Source organism: Giraffa tippelskirchi, chromosome 9 (assembly GCF_054371585.1).
Source record: "Giraffa tippelskirchi isolate mGirTip1 chromosome 9, T2T-mGirTip1v1.2.pri, whole genome shotgun sequence".
NCBI lineage: Eukaryota > Metazoa > Chordata > Mammalia > Artiodactyla > Giraffidae > Giraffa > Giraffa tippelskirchi.
In genome coordinates this window covers 95,498,871-95,515,541 of record NC_137283.1, presented here as the reverse complement: position 1 = coordinate 95,515,541, position 16,671 = coordinate 95,498,871, and the positions used below count along the sequence as shown (strand labels likewise).

At 37.0% G+C, this 16,671-nt stretch overlaps 1 long non-coding RNA gene across 1 annotated transcript; it reads right to left on the bottom strand.

Moving 5' to 3' along the window:
- Positions 1-14,476: 14,476 nt before the first annotated feature.
- Positions 14,477-16,158, bottom strand: LOC145521700 (uncharacterized). Its single transcript, XR_014065603.1, has 2 exons — positions 15,688-16,158; positions 14,477-14,831 (listed from the first exon to the last, which is right to left on the bottom strand). It is a non-coding gene; the product is annotated as an uncharacterized LOC145521700 (long non-coding RNA).
- Positions 16,159-16,671: the final 513 nt, after the last annotated feature.

The following is a 16,671-nucleotide window of genomic DNA, read 5'->3' as shown; positions in this document are numbered from 1 at the left end:
ATTTTCATCTATGCTGAATTTTAGAATATAAAAAAGATTCAGAAGGCAAAGAGAGCTTTTTTTATGACTTTTCGTTTCCACCAAAAAAAACAATCAAAAAACAATTTTATTTTAAAAAATTAATTATTTAAAGACCATACTACATTGCGTTGTTCACTGCCAATTTGTGTTTTTATAGGGTAGTGAATAGAGATATAAATGGAAGTAAGTAGTTAGTTATCATCAGTCACTTATTTTTTAAGGACTAGGGATATTTGAGAGAAAGTAAAGTTAGAAGAAGAAGATCTTAAGGTCTTCTGTTTCTTAATTTACAGATGTGAACAGCTTACACTTGAAAAGCCTATACTTAAATTGGTGTTAAACAGAAGATAATTAAAATTTATATAATATTATATGTTTATACAGAGTGGGAGTAAATTTATGGGTATTTAATTAGGACAGAAAGTGCTCATTACCTGATCTTAAAATAATGATAGGTGTAACTTTTATAAGTTTTCAGATTAATTTTAATAGAAGGCAAAAATAACCAACTATATTGCTTGGGGAAAAAAAAGGAGGGAAGGTGGGGGACAGAACATCATAATATAAGACAGCTTTATATATTAGCTAACAAACTGCAAGCTCTGCCTTGGTTGAAGTAGCTTAGGGAGCAAATATACAAGAGAAATCCTTTACTTTTAGCTTCACAGGTGAAGAAATATGGCAAAAACAAACTAGGTGTGTAAAGAATTGGCTTATTAAACTTTAGAATGAAGAAATACAGAAGAAAAGAGGAACACTGAAAGTGAACTCAGGGACCATTTGATTGCATTTGCTTTCATCTGACCTTGTAATCCCATCACATAACCTAGAAATGAAGCTCACTTGATAAACTTAGCCTTCAGAATCACAGGAAAAGCCTCAACTGAACTATTAGTTCATTAATCTTACTTCATCTCAGCACTGCTGTTCACTTTATTTTAAATTGTTTGTGTTCTATTTGTGTCATGGAAAAATCTCATTCTGCCCTCCTTACTTTCTCTAAATGGCCTGTGCTCATTTCTTTAACCAAAGGTTGAAAGTCACTCCATAGGTTTGGCTTACCAACTGATTATTTAGAAATGGTGCAATCCAGCTCGTTTCAAATGACAGAAGGCATTCCAGTGCAATTAAAAACTTACCTCCGTTTAACTCTGACTCATGAGTAGCTGAGTCTACAGTATCAGGCTTCACACACATTTGACATTGTCAAACATTTCTCTCAGAAGCCTGCCCACGTCAATCTAGCCTTCAATTAAGAAAGGCAGTGGATGCTCTTTCTTCTTAAAGATTCCTTTCTCTGAAGAGCCAGCTTCTGTCCACTACCACTGCCCTCTTCATTAGGATTGGCAATATCCGGCAGTAGGTGCCCCTGTGGAGTCCATAATTCAGATTTTTGCTCACTGCTCTGGAGTCTATCACACATGATCTTCACTCTGTGGTCCTGGTTACTACTCAAAGGGAATTTATGGTTTGTGGTTTTTTGTTTTCTTATAAAAGCATAAATAGTTTTCTTATAAAAGATAAATTATTTGCTGCCTAGTTCTTTTTTTTTCCATGAAAAAATTATTCTGTTTATTCCACTGCAATACAAACAACAAACATCTGCCTAGTTCTTAGACACAAATTTTTCTCTAAAATTAATATAAATGGATATTTCTATTTGCTAATTTTGAAAAAACTCACATATAATCATTTTGTGTTTTACATTTTGATGCTTTGCCTTATCAATGATATAATCTGTTATACCTGTTTATCACAAATGAATACCAACTAGAGGCACTAACTTTGGAAGCCTGCCTATAAGTAAGGAAATAACATATTCATTCCATTATGTTTTCTGTGTGTGTGTCCCTCTCTCTCTCACATACACACTCTTTACTCTGCCCTCAGCACTAGGCTAGGTTTTAGTGATACCAAGATAAATAGTACAAGATTTTGTTTTCAAGAACTCATAGTCTAGCAGGTGAGTAAAAAAAGTTATACCAAAAATTATAATGCAGCCTGGTTAGTCCTAAGTACAGAAACACTATGCACTGAATGACAGGAAAGGAGTTTTAATGCAACAGGAAAGGCTTTAAGAGTAAGAAATACTCGAATTGGGTCTTAAAGTGTAAGAAATTACTTAAATAAATGATCGAGTGAGGACACACTTGCCAAATAGAGTTAAATAACTATCAAAGAATTACAAAGGTTTAACTATAATGAACTTTAAATAGTTCAGTAAGATTTGGTCACAGGGTACTTGGAAGAGAGTGCCATAAGAAGAAACAAGAGAATAAAAAAGAATTCGATACTTAAGTGCTGTATAAGTCATACTAAGATTTTTGGACTTAACTCTAACTTAGGATGACACTGCAGTATTTCAAGCAAAAACAGGAAATAATCAAATTTATCTTCCAGAAATACTGGATTCAACAACAGTGATGACCACAGTTTCCTGAAGACAATTTCAAGAGAGCCTTAGAAGTAGAAGCCGGATTAAATAATATGAGGCAAACGAGAGATCATAAAATGGAAGAGAGAACTTGGAATATACTTCAAGGAAGCTTATGTGAAAAGCTAAGGAGTGAGATGGACTAGGAATTAGGCTACTGTCCATAGGGTGGCAAAGAGTTGGACATAACTGAAGTGACTTAGCACACACCAGGTACAGCAGATTTTTTAAGATTAAGAAAACCTTGACCACATTTTCCTTTATAGGAAGGAATAAAGGAATGAGGGAGAGATAAATGACCTAGGAGAGAGGAAAGGGAAGGAATTTAGAGGAAGCATCAGGCAAATGGAAGGGTAAAGATAGAGCTCATGTGGAGAGTATTTCTGAAGAGAAATAAAATTCTTAGTAAAAAGAACTAAGATGGGACAAATGTGGATAATTTTGACTTGTGAAAGGGGAAAAGTAAAGGAATTCATGCCTGATGATATTATTTTCTGTGAGCCAGTGTCATCTGCTGAGAAATGAAGGGTTAGAGGTTAGAATGACCTCTTGAAAGAAAGTTCTGAAGGTCTCACAAGGCTGCAGAAGTAAAGAGAGAGCGGCTTCTGAAGCAAGTGCAGAGTTCCACTGAGAGGCCAACGAGGCTTAGAGACCGAGTTTGCAGTAACAAACCCACTTACGTTACTTAGTATAATCAAAGGGGCAAAAACAAAAGAACTCCAAATACACCTCCCCAACATACAAATAAAAACGTATCCCTCTCATACACCTCCCCAACATACAAATAAAAACGTATCCCTCTCACGTTAACAGGTTAGAGGACAGTTATTCACCATGGGGTCATTTACAGATTCAGGGTAACAGCAGGTCTATCATCTTTATATGGCTTCCCTCCAGTTGGCTGGAGAGGGAATGGCAACCCACTGCAGTATTCTTGCTTGGAGAATTCCATGGACAGACGAGCCTGGTGGGCTACAAAGAGTCAGACACGACTGAGTGACTAACACACCTCCAGTTGGCACAGACGGGAAAGGTTTACAAGGCTATATGGGTCAAGCCTGGAAGTAGCATAGAGCACTGCTGCTTCTACTCCATGGTGAGAATGTAATTCTTGGCCTGTCCACAAGGGGAGAGAACCAGGGCTGGCCTCGACTAGGCCTCCAGTCCTTTTACTAACACTGGATCTCTGCCACAGGCCTGTTTTTGAGTTCTCCACAGACATGTTAAGAGACTGAGCACTGGAGCAAAGAACTAGGTAGCCGGTCTGAATCCCTGGGCAAGTGTAGCCTTCAAGAAAAATTTTGGCTCAAGTTAAGCCAAGGCGAGGATAAACAAAGAGCAATACAGAGGTGACAGTTTGGGAGAAAATATATGATTGAAAAGGCCTTTATTTTCAGTAGGGTGTACAATTACCGTACATATTTATAAATCAATCTTTTCACATTCAGGATGTGGATTAGCCTTAACTGTTAAACACAGGAAGAGTTGTGACACACTATGAATATGCATGTGAATGAATTACAAAGACATACCTACCAAGAATGAAATCATTTCAAATGACTTGGTATCAGGACATTTGACTTCCGTCTTTATAAGCAGTTTTTTGGTTTTCTTTTAGCATTTGTTTATCCAAATCTCTTCTCTTTCTCTCTCTCTCTACTTGACAAAGGGAGAGTACTACCATCCAAATGTGCCCCTGCAGAGTATTTCATCAATTCAAATTAAAGATGTATTTTACAGTTGTCACTGATATATGACTTTGAGAATATGAACTGCTATATAAATGTTAAATGTTCCCATCCTCATGAAAATCACATTTCACCTCAGAGCTGTGTCTGGTTTTGCTATTCATTATTCATTTGAAGTCAGAGTTTTCCATTTCCAATATGATAATTAATTCGAATGTTATTAAATGTTGTCACAAATAGCAGATTGTCAGCTTTCCTTGACCTCCTAACGTGTATGTATTTGTTCTCATTTTAAATGGTTTATTTTTATTCTTAATCTCCTTCAAAACAAAATAGAACCATTTGCTCTGGGTCTCTAAAAATTCCATATAACAAAATAGATCCATTCCTCCTTCTTCACTCCGTACCCTTTCATTTAATAGGAGTTATTTTCTGCCTTACACGCCCCCAACAGTGTCAGTCTGACTACCTGAAAGCCAACGCATGTAGGATTTGCATTAGGAAAAAACTACGTGTTTTGTCAACTTTACATCCCACACAGAAATCGTGGGCTCTAAGTTTAGCACAGAATTTCAAACCAATATAAGTGGTATTTCATGCTGGGCACAAATTGGAGTTGTGAAAGACACTGGGGATATAAATTCATGCTGTCTTAGCACAGTCAGTAAGTTGAATATATGGTTGGATATGAAGAATAATGTAGAGAGTATCCTGGTCCCAAAATGTATCACCCAGTAGGAAAGCCTGTTATATACAAATCAAAGGTTTAGTTCTACCATTTAAAATTGAATTTGGAACTTTTCTATTAAAAGGCAAATAACATTTGGAATAAAAAATTAAGCTAGCAATTGGAAGGCACATACCCATCAGAGTCAGAAAAGCCACATTTTTCGACAACTGTGCCATTTTGTACACTTTGCTTATTTATCAGAGCATCTTTTTCTACAAGCCTGCATATAGTCTTATAACCTTCTCCAATGCAGCATTCCACGCAGCCACTACAGTTTATCCTAGTTGGCTCTGACTATGAACTTAGACGTCTTTCCAGGTGCCGCAGTGGTAAAGAATCCACCTGCCAATGCAGGAGATGCAAGAGATGTCGGTTCAATTCTTGGGTTGAGAAGAGCCCCTGCGGTAGGAAATGGCAATCCATTCTGTATTCTTGTCTGGGAAATCCCACAGACAGAGGAGCCTGGTGGGCTACAGTCCGTGGGGCCGCAAAAGAGTCAGATGCAACTGAGCACAAGCAAGAAGTATGAACTTAATAGCCAAGCCATGAGTCTGGGAAGGGATTCAGAAGGATCGGTTCAGAGGGTTGAGACCCCACTGGAAAGACTAATAGGGGCATGTCCAATGCCAAACTTCAGGAACCTCTAAATTTAGGGGCTGTTGTACGTAAGTGTTCAGAATTATAATCTGCAGAGACAATCAATTCTGACAATTCACTATCTCATTGGAACTATAAAAATCAGCAGCTACTTCAGCTGGTTCGAATTAGAAGGATATATAATTTTGTTTTTGCTTTGGAAATGTCGTGGACTACAGACACATTTGATTTAGTCACTGATTGCATTTACATTCCACTAGATTAATCTGGTAGCGTCATACTTTTTATTTTTAACAGAAAGCTTAAAAGCAAATGAATGGAAAAGAAAAATGTTATTACAAGAAAAAAATTATTAAGCACTTATTCACTGGTGGGGCACTTATTTTAAAGTGTGATTAGTTTAGTGGTGTCTAGGACATGTAAGTTTATAGTTTTAAGGATCTTAGAAACAGATGAAGCTAATTTGGTCATTTTACAGAGGAAAGAACTGAGCGTTGGAAAGACTAACTTGTAGCCTGGTGGGCTACAATTCATGGGGTTGCAAAGGGTCAGACAGGACTGAGTGGCTAAACACAGCATAGCTCCTGAATCCTAAAAAGAGGTGAAAGTGAAGTCGCTCAGTCGTGTCTGACTCTTTGCGACCCCATGGACTGTAGCCTACCAGGCTCCTCCGTCCATGGGATTTTCCAGGCAAGAGTACTGGAGTGGGTTGCCATTTCGTTCTCCAGGAGATCTTCCCCACCCAGGGATCGAACCCAGGTCTCCCGCATTGTAGACAGATGCTTTACCATCTGAGCCACCAGGGAAGTCAAAAAGAGGTAGATGGTTTTAAATATCTTTGAATCCAGGGATGTGACAGTATCACCGGTACTTTATTTTTTGGTTCTGTTCTTTGCTATATATTTACTTAATTATCTCCCACTTTGTAAAGACATTTTCTGTGTGATCAAATGGGCATTTTCCATGTGGGAATGGCTATATAAATAGCCCCTGCTTCACTCAGGTCAATTAAGATTATGACTCCAGAAGAAAGAGACAGCTGCCTTTTCCCAATATGTATATATAAATATTACTAGGAAGAATTCTTAATGGTCTGGCCTAATCACATCCTCAGTTAATCTCTGTGACCAGGAGACTGGGACACTTTGCTGCAAGCCAATCTTTTGTGGCTGGGGAGTGGCTCACTACAGTAATTGGCAGCCTCATCACAAACCTCCAGGATAAGGGAGAGGGGAGGGCAGAGAGGAGCAGTTGCCCAGGGAGGATGATGCTATTGTCAGAAGACAGTGAGGAATATTAAGCTGACCAAAACAGATGTCTCCTTGATTGTGAGTATCACTACACACACACACACACATACAGACTCATACATACTTCTTCCCAGATATGTATACCAATACAACTACCCCACGTACAATTAAAAACACATCCACCTCTTCCTCTCAACAAAAATCATGTCACTTGATTTATCTCCGAGTGATGAGAAATACTCTTGACTGGGTCAGCATATGTATTTTAGTAATTATGAATCTAAAGTTAAAAATAAATGTAAATGATCTATACTCAACATACAATGATGAGAAGAGGATAACCTCCTTAAAATGATAAAAGAAGTAACATATAGTTTGTCCCTGGTCCAGAACGTCTTGCATAGTTTGGAAGGGAACAAGGACTAATTCATTGTTTCCATTTTCTTTGAAAAATAACACACCAAAGGTGCCATCATACTATCTTAAAACTGCAGTGTCTCCTTAGCAAAATCCTCAACTTCTTCTCTGTATTCTCTTTACCTTTGTGCTTTCCTGAGGATTGGTTTTCCTTTGAAGACACATTTTCTCCCTCAGTCTGTCAAGCAGGGGTAGCATTTTCTCTTGGACCTCAAGGCCTGGAGGAGTTCTAGGTGTCATTCTTACTTCTCATTATTTTTTTCTAAAAAGGTTTCTCCTCCTTTTCTCCAAAATGCTTGCTTTTACTGTCTCTCTTCTTGTCAACATCATTTTATGTCCCAATAAGTTTCCTCGAAAAACACGGCTATCTATAAACCCCCACTGCCTAATCTATTTGCACATATTGCTTACTCTCATAAGTCCACCCATTAGGAGATGCAGGACTGAAGGGGCCTAGGAACTGCAGGCTGTTGGGAAATGATTGTTTGTATTAATAGCAAAAGTATTTAAATGTGTATTACATAGCAAGAACCATGCTTCACAGATTACCTCATGTAATCCTAGCTATCTTTTCCACTTTTCTCTAAGGTTCATTAGAGCAAGGACTCTGTCTATCCTGTTCACATAGTCATACTGTATCTCTAACACCTAGCATAGTACCAGGGCACTGATATGAGTCATAATGAAAATAATATAAATACTGAGATAGAACTGAAAATGAACTTGGGTTAAAAATATAAAATGACATCTCTTTTCCAATATTTACTTGAACCTTTTAGACTGGATTATTTTGAATGGTTTTGTGTTTGTCAAAAGGCTTTCCTAATTGAATTAGAATATTACTGTTAAACAAACACGCCTCATGAAATTGCATTCAGTTTCAGTGTTTTTTTTTCCCTTATTTGGTATAATGGATTTTTATATGAAAAGCAATTCCACCTCTAGAAATGTCAAATGGGGTAATTTGTACCAATTCTCCTACCAAGACAACATGAAAAGCTGGACAAAATATTTTTAAAAGCTTATATTTTAGAACTAATAAAACAATGAAGATTGGTATGATCCATTGAGGAGAGAGGCTCAGCTGATGAGCTTCTTTCCTTGAGATTATTTGTTATTTCAGAAGGGGCAACTGAAGGTTAGGCTGAGCTCCACTTTTGACAGTCTTCACACACTAGGAGAACAGAGGTTTGGAGCATGAGCGCTCACAAAAGAAAACAGACTTGATGAACACGCCTCACTGAAAGGCACTACCTGTGGATCCAGAACTTAGCAAAGACTGAATCCAAAATAGGCTTCCAAAGGGACTACAGCTCAGCCTCATATAATAGTAAATATAAAAATTATATTAAGGTAATTCTGAAAAGCTATTTCCCCAAGACATTTGGCCAAAGTAATAATAGTAATAATAATAAATCCTCTTTGGAGGAAAGTAATATCCTAGGGCAGAGATTATTTCTACCAATTGTTTGCAAAGATGGTTTAAGGACACAGTTTAAAATACCCAGGCAAAAAGACAGACAACAACATGAACCAGCAGAAGCAGAAACAATAGGCATTTGTAAAAGACTCTGATAAATATCAGATAGTGATAGTGACTTTAAGATAATTATGCTTACTATGTTCCTGGTCACAAAAGACAAGATGGAGAATTCTGAAGGAGAACAAATAACTGTAAGAAAACGGAAACCACAGAACTGAAAAAATACAATAACTGAAATTAAAGACTCACTTGACAGGTTTTAGAGCAGATTAAGCAAAGACTGATGTCTGGAGAAAACAGAAACAATGGTGTACAAGACAGAGATGATTGAGAGAATGTCTATTACATGTATAATTAGAATTCTCAAAAGACAGGTAATATTATGAGAGACTAATTGATAACTTCTCAGATTTGAAGAAGAAAGTCATCAAGACATAAGTCAAGAAGCTTGAAGAACCTCAGGCAGAATGAGTGCAAATAAACCACTCTCTTTACTGGCTGAGTAACAGAACCCACTGCACAGCACAGGGATCTCTGCTCAATATTATGTAAAAACCCAAAAGGGGAAAGAATTTGAAAAAGAATTGATATATGTATATGTATAACTGTATCACTTTGCTGTACACCTGAGACTAACACATTGTTAGTCAATTATAGGTCAATATAAAATAAAAAGTTATTTCCTGAAAAAATAAATTAATCACTCTCAGGCACATCAGTAAAGCCAGAGATAAAAAGGGGAAGAAGTTTTAAACATAGCAATAGAAAACTAGGAATTTCACCTGAAAAAATGCATCAGCTGAGACTAACAGGTGACTTTTACACAGAAAAAGTTCATGATAACCATAATATCAAATCAGACATGAACATTACAGGAAAGAGAAATTAAAAGTTAGCCATTCTTTATAAATACAGATGTGAAAATTCTAAATATAAATTAGTAAACCATCCCAGCAATAATGAAAGGATAATACATCCATTCATATACAATTTAGATTGGTTCCAGGAATATAAATTTGACTTAACATTAAAAAAATCAGTAATATAATTTATAACCAAATCAAGGAGAAAAAGTATATGACCATATACATAAATATAGAAAAATATTTTATATAATACAATATTCTTTGGTATATGTGTGCATGTTTACAATATTAAAAATCTTCTTTATTGTTTTTAACTTTTTTAAACTTTTAATTTTATATTAGAATATAACCAATTAACAATGTTGTAACAGTTTCAGACGGACAGCAAATGGACTCAGTCATATATATACATGTATCCCTTCTCCCCCAAACTCCCCTATCATCCAGGTTGCCACATAACATTGAGCAAAGTTCCCTGTGCTATACAATAGGATCTTGTTGATTTTCCACTTTAAAAATAGCAGTGGGTACATGTCAATCCCAAACTCCCTAACTATCCCTTCCCAGTCAACAATCATAAAGGAATCTTCTCTAATCGAATAAATGGCCATTGCACAAAACCTAGAGCAACCAACTTATCTAATTGTGAAGTGTTGAAGGTTTTCCTTGTAAAAGTGGGAATAAAACACAAATATTTCTATTTAATATTGTTGAGCTTATAATAAATAATAAGGAACAAAAAGTAAACTGTTAAAATATTTGAAAGGAGAAATACAGCTATCATTAATCATCACTGACATGATTGTGCACATAGAAAACACAAAATAACCTCCAGATAAACTATTAGAAATAATGTTAGTTTAATAGGTAAAAATTGGTAAAATAACTTTTGGAAACCAGTATTACTACTAATTCTAATCTGAAGCACATATCCAATATAAATGCAAGCACATATACCATATGTGCCACAAGAGATTTCTGTAAAAGTGGTCTTAGCAGTATTGTTAGTAATAGCCAAATACTGAAAACAAACCGAATACTCATGAACCGTAGAATGGAAAAACTGTGGTATATTTATACAATGCATTACAATTCAGTAAGGAAACTGAACAAACTACAACTGAGTGCAACATCATAGATAAATTTCACAGGCTTATGTTGAGTAAAACAATCCAGACAGAAAAGGCTACATAGCCTATGGACATCATTCTATTTGTATAATTCTTTTAAAAAATAGGCAAGTGTACATTGTAACACTTGAGAATGCATGTTTAGATAGACATCTGTCAAATAAATCAAGGAAGCAATTACCATTTAGAAGGAGTCAATCTTTTAGAAAGAGAAAAGGGTAACTATGGACAGTGGAGGGGTGGGGTATGAGATGCTGGCAGTGTTCTATTTTTTGATCTGCGTGATTACTACATGAGTATTTATTTGCTTTGTGTTGAATCACATGCATATTTTAAAAATATTTTTCTACATGTACTACAGATTTCATAATTGCAATATTTAAAACAAAATAAATGAGAATTTTTCAAGTTAAACCAGGGGCAACAAGAAATATAGCAATGGTCTTGCACTATTGCTGGAATGTAAATTGATATAGTCACTATGGAGAACTGTATGGAGATTTCTCTAAAAACTAGGAATAAAACTACCATATGACCCAGGAATACCACTATTGGGCATATACCCTGAGAAAACCATTCTTGGAAAAGACACATGTACCCCAATGTTCATTGCAGCACTATTTACAATAGTCAGGACATGGAAGCAACCTAGATGCCTACCGACAGATGAATGAATAAAGAAGTTGTGGTACATGTATACAATGGAATATTACTCGGTCATAAAAAGGAAGGAGTCTGAGTCAGTTGAGCTGAGGTAGATGAACCTAGAACTTGCTATACAGAGTAAAGTTAAGTCAGAAAGAGAAAAACATATATAGTCTATTAACGCATATATATGGAATCTAGAAAAATGGTACTGATGAACCTATTTGGAGGGTAGGAGTAGAGATACAGATGTAGAGAATTGGTGGGCATGGAGCGGGGGGAGGAGAGGAATTGAGAGAGTAGCACTGAAATATATTTACTACCATGTGTAACAGCCATATCCAGTGGGAATTTGCTGCATGATACAGGGAGCTCAGCCTGGTGCTCTGTGACAACTTAGCGGGGTAGGATGGGGTGGGAGGTTGGAGGGAGGTTCAAGAGGGAGGGGACATGGGTATACCTATGGCTGATTCATGTTGATGTACGGCAGAAACCAAGACAACAAGGCAAAACAATTATCCTCTAATTAAAAATAAACTTTAAAAAAGGAAAGATAGCAATAGTAATGATTTAAGGACAAGGCCAGGAATAGGATGAGATGAGCAAGGCACTCACTTTGGGTGAAAACTTTAAAGTTCACTAACCATAAATAAATACTCTTTTAATGTATTGCTATTGTTGTCCAGTCACTCAGTCCTTTCCGACTCTTGCGACCCCACGGACTGTATCCACCAGGCTCCTCTGTCCATGGGATTTCCTAGGCAAGAACACTGGAGTGGGTTCCCATTTCCTTCTGCAGGGGATCTTCCTGACCCAGGATCAAGCCCACGTCTCCTGCATTGCAGGCAGATTCCTTACCACTTAGCCACAAGAAAAATCTCTTTAATGTATTAAAAACTTGATGCAAAAATTCAAGATGAATGAAAATATCAAAAGGATCAATAACAAAGAACAAATATGAAGACAGGATCAATACACACCAGGGACTGTTTTGAGCTTTAACTTTTATTAACTGATTTAATCCATATAGAACTCTATGAGGTAGGCTCTATAATTATCCCTTATTTTAGTAAGAAGGAACCTCTGGTACAGAGGAAAGTATTTATTCTCCCAAGGTCATCCAGCCAATCCATGGCAAAGCCTGAGTTCAAATCCAGTTCAGACTAAGAAACCAAACTCTTAGAGATAGAATTACACTCCACCTGCCCTTTTGCAATAGTAGTGAAGGCAGTCAGATCATGAGAGCCATCTATCTTCCCTGGGTGATATTGGTTCTGACCCCCTCTACTGAGCATATGTTCTGCACATCATATGTTTGTGATTACTGTGTTCAGAGGACAGATGTAATTAAAAGGAAGAATATTAGGGAAATCAATATAATTGGGACCTTACAAAATTGTCATGAAACCTCTCTTTTCTTAAGCATGATTTCTGTGGTGTGGGGCATGTCAATCAGCCAAGAAACTCTCCTAGAATTCTCCCTATCAAATGATTCTGTCTGACGACTGTAATTCATGCTGCTCTAGGACTCCTGTGAGGGTTGGAGTAAATGTAGTATCTGCTAAACAAAGTTGAATAAAAAAAGACAGATTTATATTAATTAATTTGAAAATTATACCACAGCACATTGCTACACTTTAAAAGCAACTTAGAACTATATCACTTTTCATGTCTTTTTTTGTGTGTAAGGATGAGGACTAGGGTGGGGTGTATATGGTCTCAGGTTTTATTTACCTTCAGCAGTGCTAACTCATTAACCAAATGTCATCATTTAGACAGTTGTCTTCTGTTGAAGTAAGTTCAGTTTGAGCCAGATAAAAAGAATTCACAGTATCAGTTTGGGAAAAGTGCCCAAAACAGCTTAAATTTCAAAGGTAGCTCAAAAATTAATGAGTCCTGGTTCCCTCAAGGTGCAATAGTATGCTTTGAGAAAAGAAAAAAAAAACAAGAAAGAAAGAACAGAAAAAAATTAGGGAACTAAATAATTCCAATGAATATTAATGAAAGATGGGTACACTGCAAGCAGAGCTTCATATGTAAAAAGGAAATAGAATTTGTAAGGGAGTAAGTTTCAATAAACAGTTATTTATAGATATGGGGAAATGAGTTCTGCTGAATTTCAATCCTTAAGTTGTGACAATGTCCATTTCTTCAAACACATCAAACTTTTTGAGAAATAAAGTTTGCTATAGGCGGCCAATATATCTCCCTAGAACATAAAAAATTTCATTAAAAAACTGCTTTTAAAAAATCTTTTCTAAATAGTCAGTTTGATGGTTTCACAGAACTATAACTCTGAGCCTACATTCAGAATTTTAAAAATTGCCATCAAGTCTTTAGCCATTCTGCTTTCTGTTTTAATCTAACTGTGACATAAATAATCACTGTAAAAAAAATGAGAGTTCTACTGCAGAAATACTCTCTATATGACAATGATGAGAGCAGAGTTGAGAAAGAGGCGCTGAAAAGTGGAGATGAAATACTCAGCACTCCGTATAGAGAGGTGGTGATGGAGTTAAGGCAAGACCCAGGGTATCAATCAAGTAGGAAAAATCAGAAATAAATGCTTTAAAGTGCCACTGTGAGGAAGTCACAGTTTTCTATTCTAAACTTAAATTAGAAACCTGAGAAGCAAATTTCTCTCAGGCTCATTCTGAAATATTTTAGAATGAAAATTAATAGACAAAATGTCAGGTCCAAGACTTTAGAAAAATCTTTGTGATATTCACTTGGGCCCCAAAGCCTTTCAATTCAACTCCTCCTCATTATTTTCTTTTTTTTTTTGGTAACAAAAGGAGTTATTTTTGACTGTAAGTGTTTCCATGCAACCATCTTTGACTTTTAAAGCCAGAGATGGATCTGTCAGAGCTGTCAATATCTTTCTGTGTTTGGGATTTCAGCCTTTCATCCATCTGAACATATAAATGTAGAGCTTTTGTGCTTTGCAGTTTTGTTTTTTCATGAGCATGAATGCAAAAGAAACTGAGCTAAGAATTGCAGCTACAACTCTTCTGACGAAAAAAAAGATAATGCAAAGAGGGCCAATTTTTAAAAGAGGGAAAATGTTTGGGGCATAAGAGGTTTTGTGACTCTAGCAATATGTTTCTCTTTTCCAAATTGTTACTCATTACTGTCAATCACCTTCCTATCCTAGAATGTTAGATCCTGTCACTTGCTTTTCCAAATGCAAATGAAAAAAACATATGTCGTTTCAATCCAATCTTCAAGTTCATTTTAATTAGTTCTGGGTTTATGGTTTCTTTTTTTCCCCCCCAGCATTGAGAACTAAGTACATACAAGCAAAACGGAATACTCACCTAGCTGTGGTTCACAAAATGAAAGCTCAGATCTTTCAAGGAGATAATTTGTGCTGAATGCTGAGAGACTGCACTGAGTTGTGGACCACTCTTTCCAGGAAACGGGTGATGGTCACTGGGGCATACAAATATGAGCCACCATGATGATCCAAAACCATCCTCCGGATTGATGTTAAAATTTTCCATTCTGTCTCCATAGATTCTCCTTCCTTCAACAAACAGGAGTTGAGTCCTATTCAGGTGCTGAATAGGCCTGGGGATAAAATGGTGAACAAGTTACAGTTTCAGCTACAAAGAGACGAAGGCCTCTGAAGAAGCATTATACTAACTCTGTTGAAAATCATGCAGTTCTCTGGGCCATTACCCCACATTCACTCCTAAAGGGCTCTGTCCATGGCATTCTCTAGGCAAGAGTACTGGAGTGGGTTGCCATTTCCTCCTCCAGGGGATGTTACCAACCTGGGGATGGAACCCACATCTCTTATGTCTCCTGTACTGGCAGGTGGGTTCTTTACCACTAGTTCCACCTGGGAAGTCAGGAGCCTATTAACACATAACAAAAAAAGAACCCATTTTTGAGAAGCAATCAGAAATTCCAAGAAGTTTAGACTTTCAGCTGTTTCATTTTGAAGTCTGGGAAAGACTTCAAGCTTTACCCACACATTGACTATACAAGATAGATTAGAGTGGGAGGACATGGGAGTCCACTTACCCGCCAGGAGCTAATGAACTAGATCAAACTAGATTACTGTCCAGCCCAAACTCAATGGTTTCTCACTGCAACCGGAATAAGGCTTCCCTGCGTATATGGTTCTGCACGACACGGCCCAAAAACCTCTCTGCCCATCTCTTCCCTCTGACTAATGCTGCTGTCATGAGAGCCTCATTTCAACCTTCAAATATGTCTACCTTGTTCCCACATCAAGAAACTAGTGTGTTATTTTTGGCTTGGAATTCTCTTCCTCCAGATCATTGCATGGCTGCCCTCTCCTCACGATTCAGGTCTCAATTCACAATTCCCTGAACTAAAATAACACCCTCTCTTCTCCTCCTTAGAATCCAGTTAATCTGCCATATTTTCTTGTTTGACTTCCCTTGTTTGCTTTTACCTGAAATTATGTATATGTTTGTGCGTCTATTGAGTGTCTCATAATCCTGTAGTCATTCCATCTTCTTCACTTCTCTTTCTAGGGCTTTATGTATTGCCTGTCCTCTAAGTGGTCCTTCCAAAAAATCTGTGCTGATTGATGCACTGACTCCTTTATGATAGAAGAATGAACAGGAGCGTTTCTATGGGCACCAGTGTTTGGCGGAAACAAGAAATGTATACTAATGTCACTATAACGTCACTGCAAGCAGACTGAAGAAACTCACTATATATGAATTATATGCAGTTCAACATGATATATGATAAAAGGGAATAAATTCAGATTTTGAGAGGTGAGAAATACCCAGGGAAAAGTAACATCTCAGCTCAAATTTCAAAATAAGTAAGATATGGCCAGATTCTGGAAGAATAAGAGATGAAGGGGAGAGGCCAATTCCTACCCTCCACCCCCACTCTCCACCCCCACTCCCCCAACTGCATATATAAAGCCCAAATAGGTTTGACATTTACCAAGGAAAAAAATGAAAGTCAGTGAAACCCAGAGTAATGACATCATACTGGCATGACAAATAAATGGGAAGACTGATACTGAAAGCAGGGAATCATGTTAGAGGGCTGTTGAAGAAACCTAGGGGAAAGATAACAGCATTCTTCAACTGGGATAGATTCACAGGGTGTAGGGCAAGTTCACAGGGTAGAACTGGATAAACCAAGAGATTTAAGGTGCTATATTAATAAAATCAATAGGACTTGGTTGATTCGGTATGAGAATGAACAAAGGGAATATATTTTTTTTACCCAATCTACCTTAGTAAGCAGAATCGGATGCATCCTGGCTCTAATAACTGTCATAGAGGACCTTAAAGGAGAGACGGGTTTCAGTAGATAAGATAGTGTTCTTGTCGAGCTTAATTTGGCAGATAAATAGTCGAGTGGAGATATCTAGGAAGCTACTGGATGTACATGTCTGGAAAGATGCATTTGT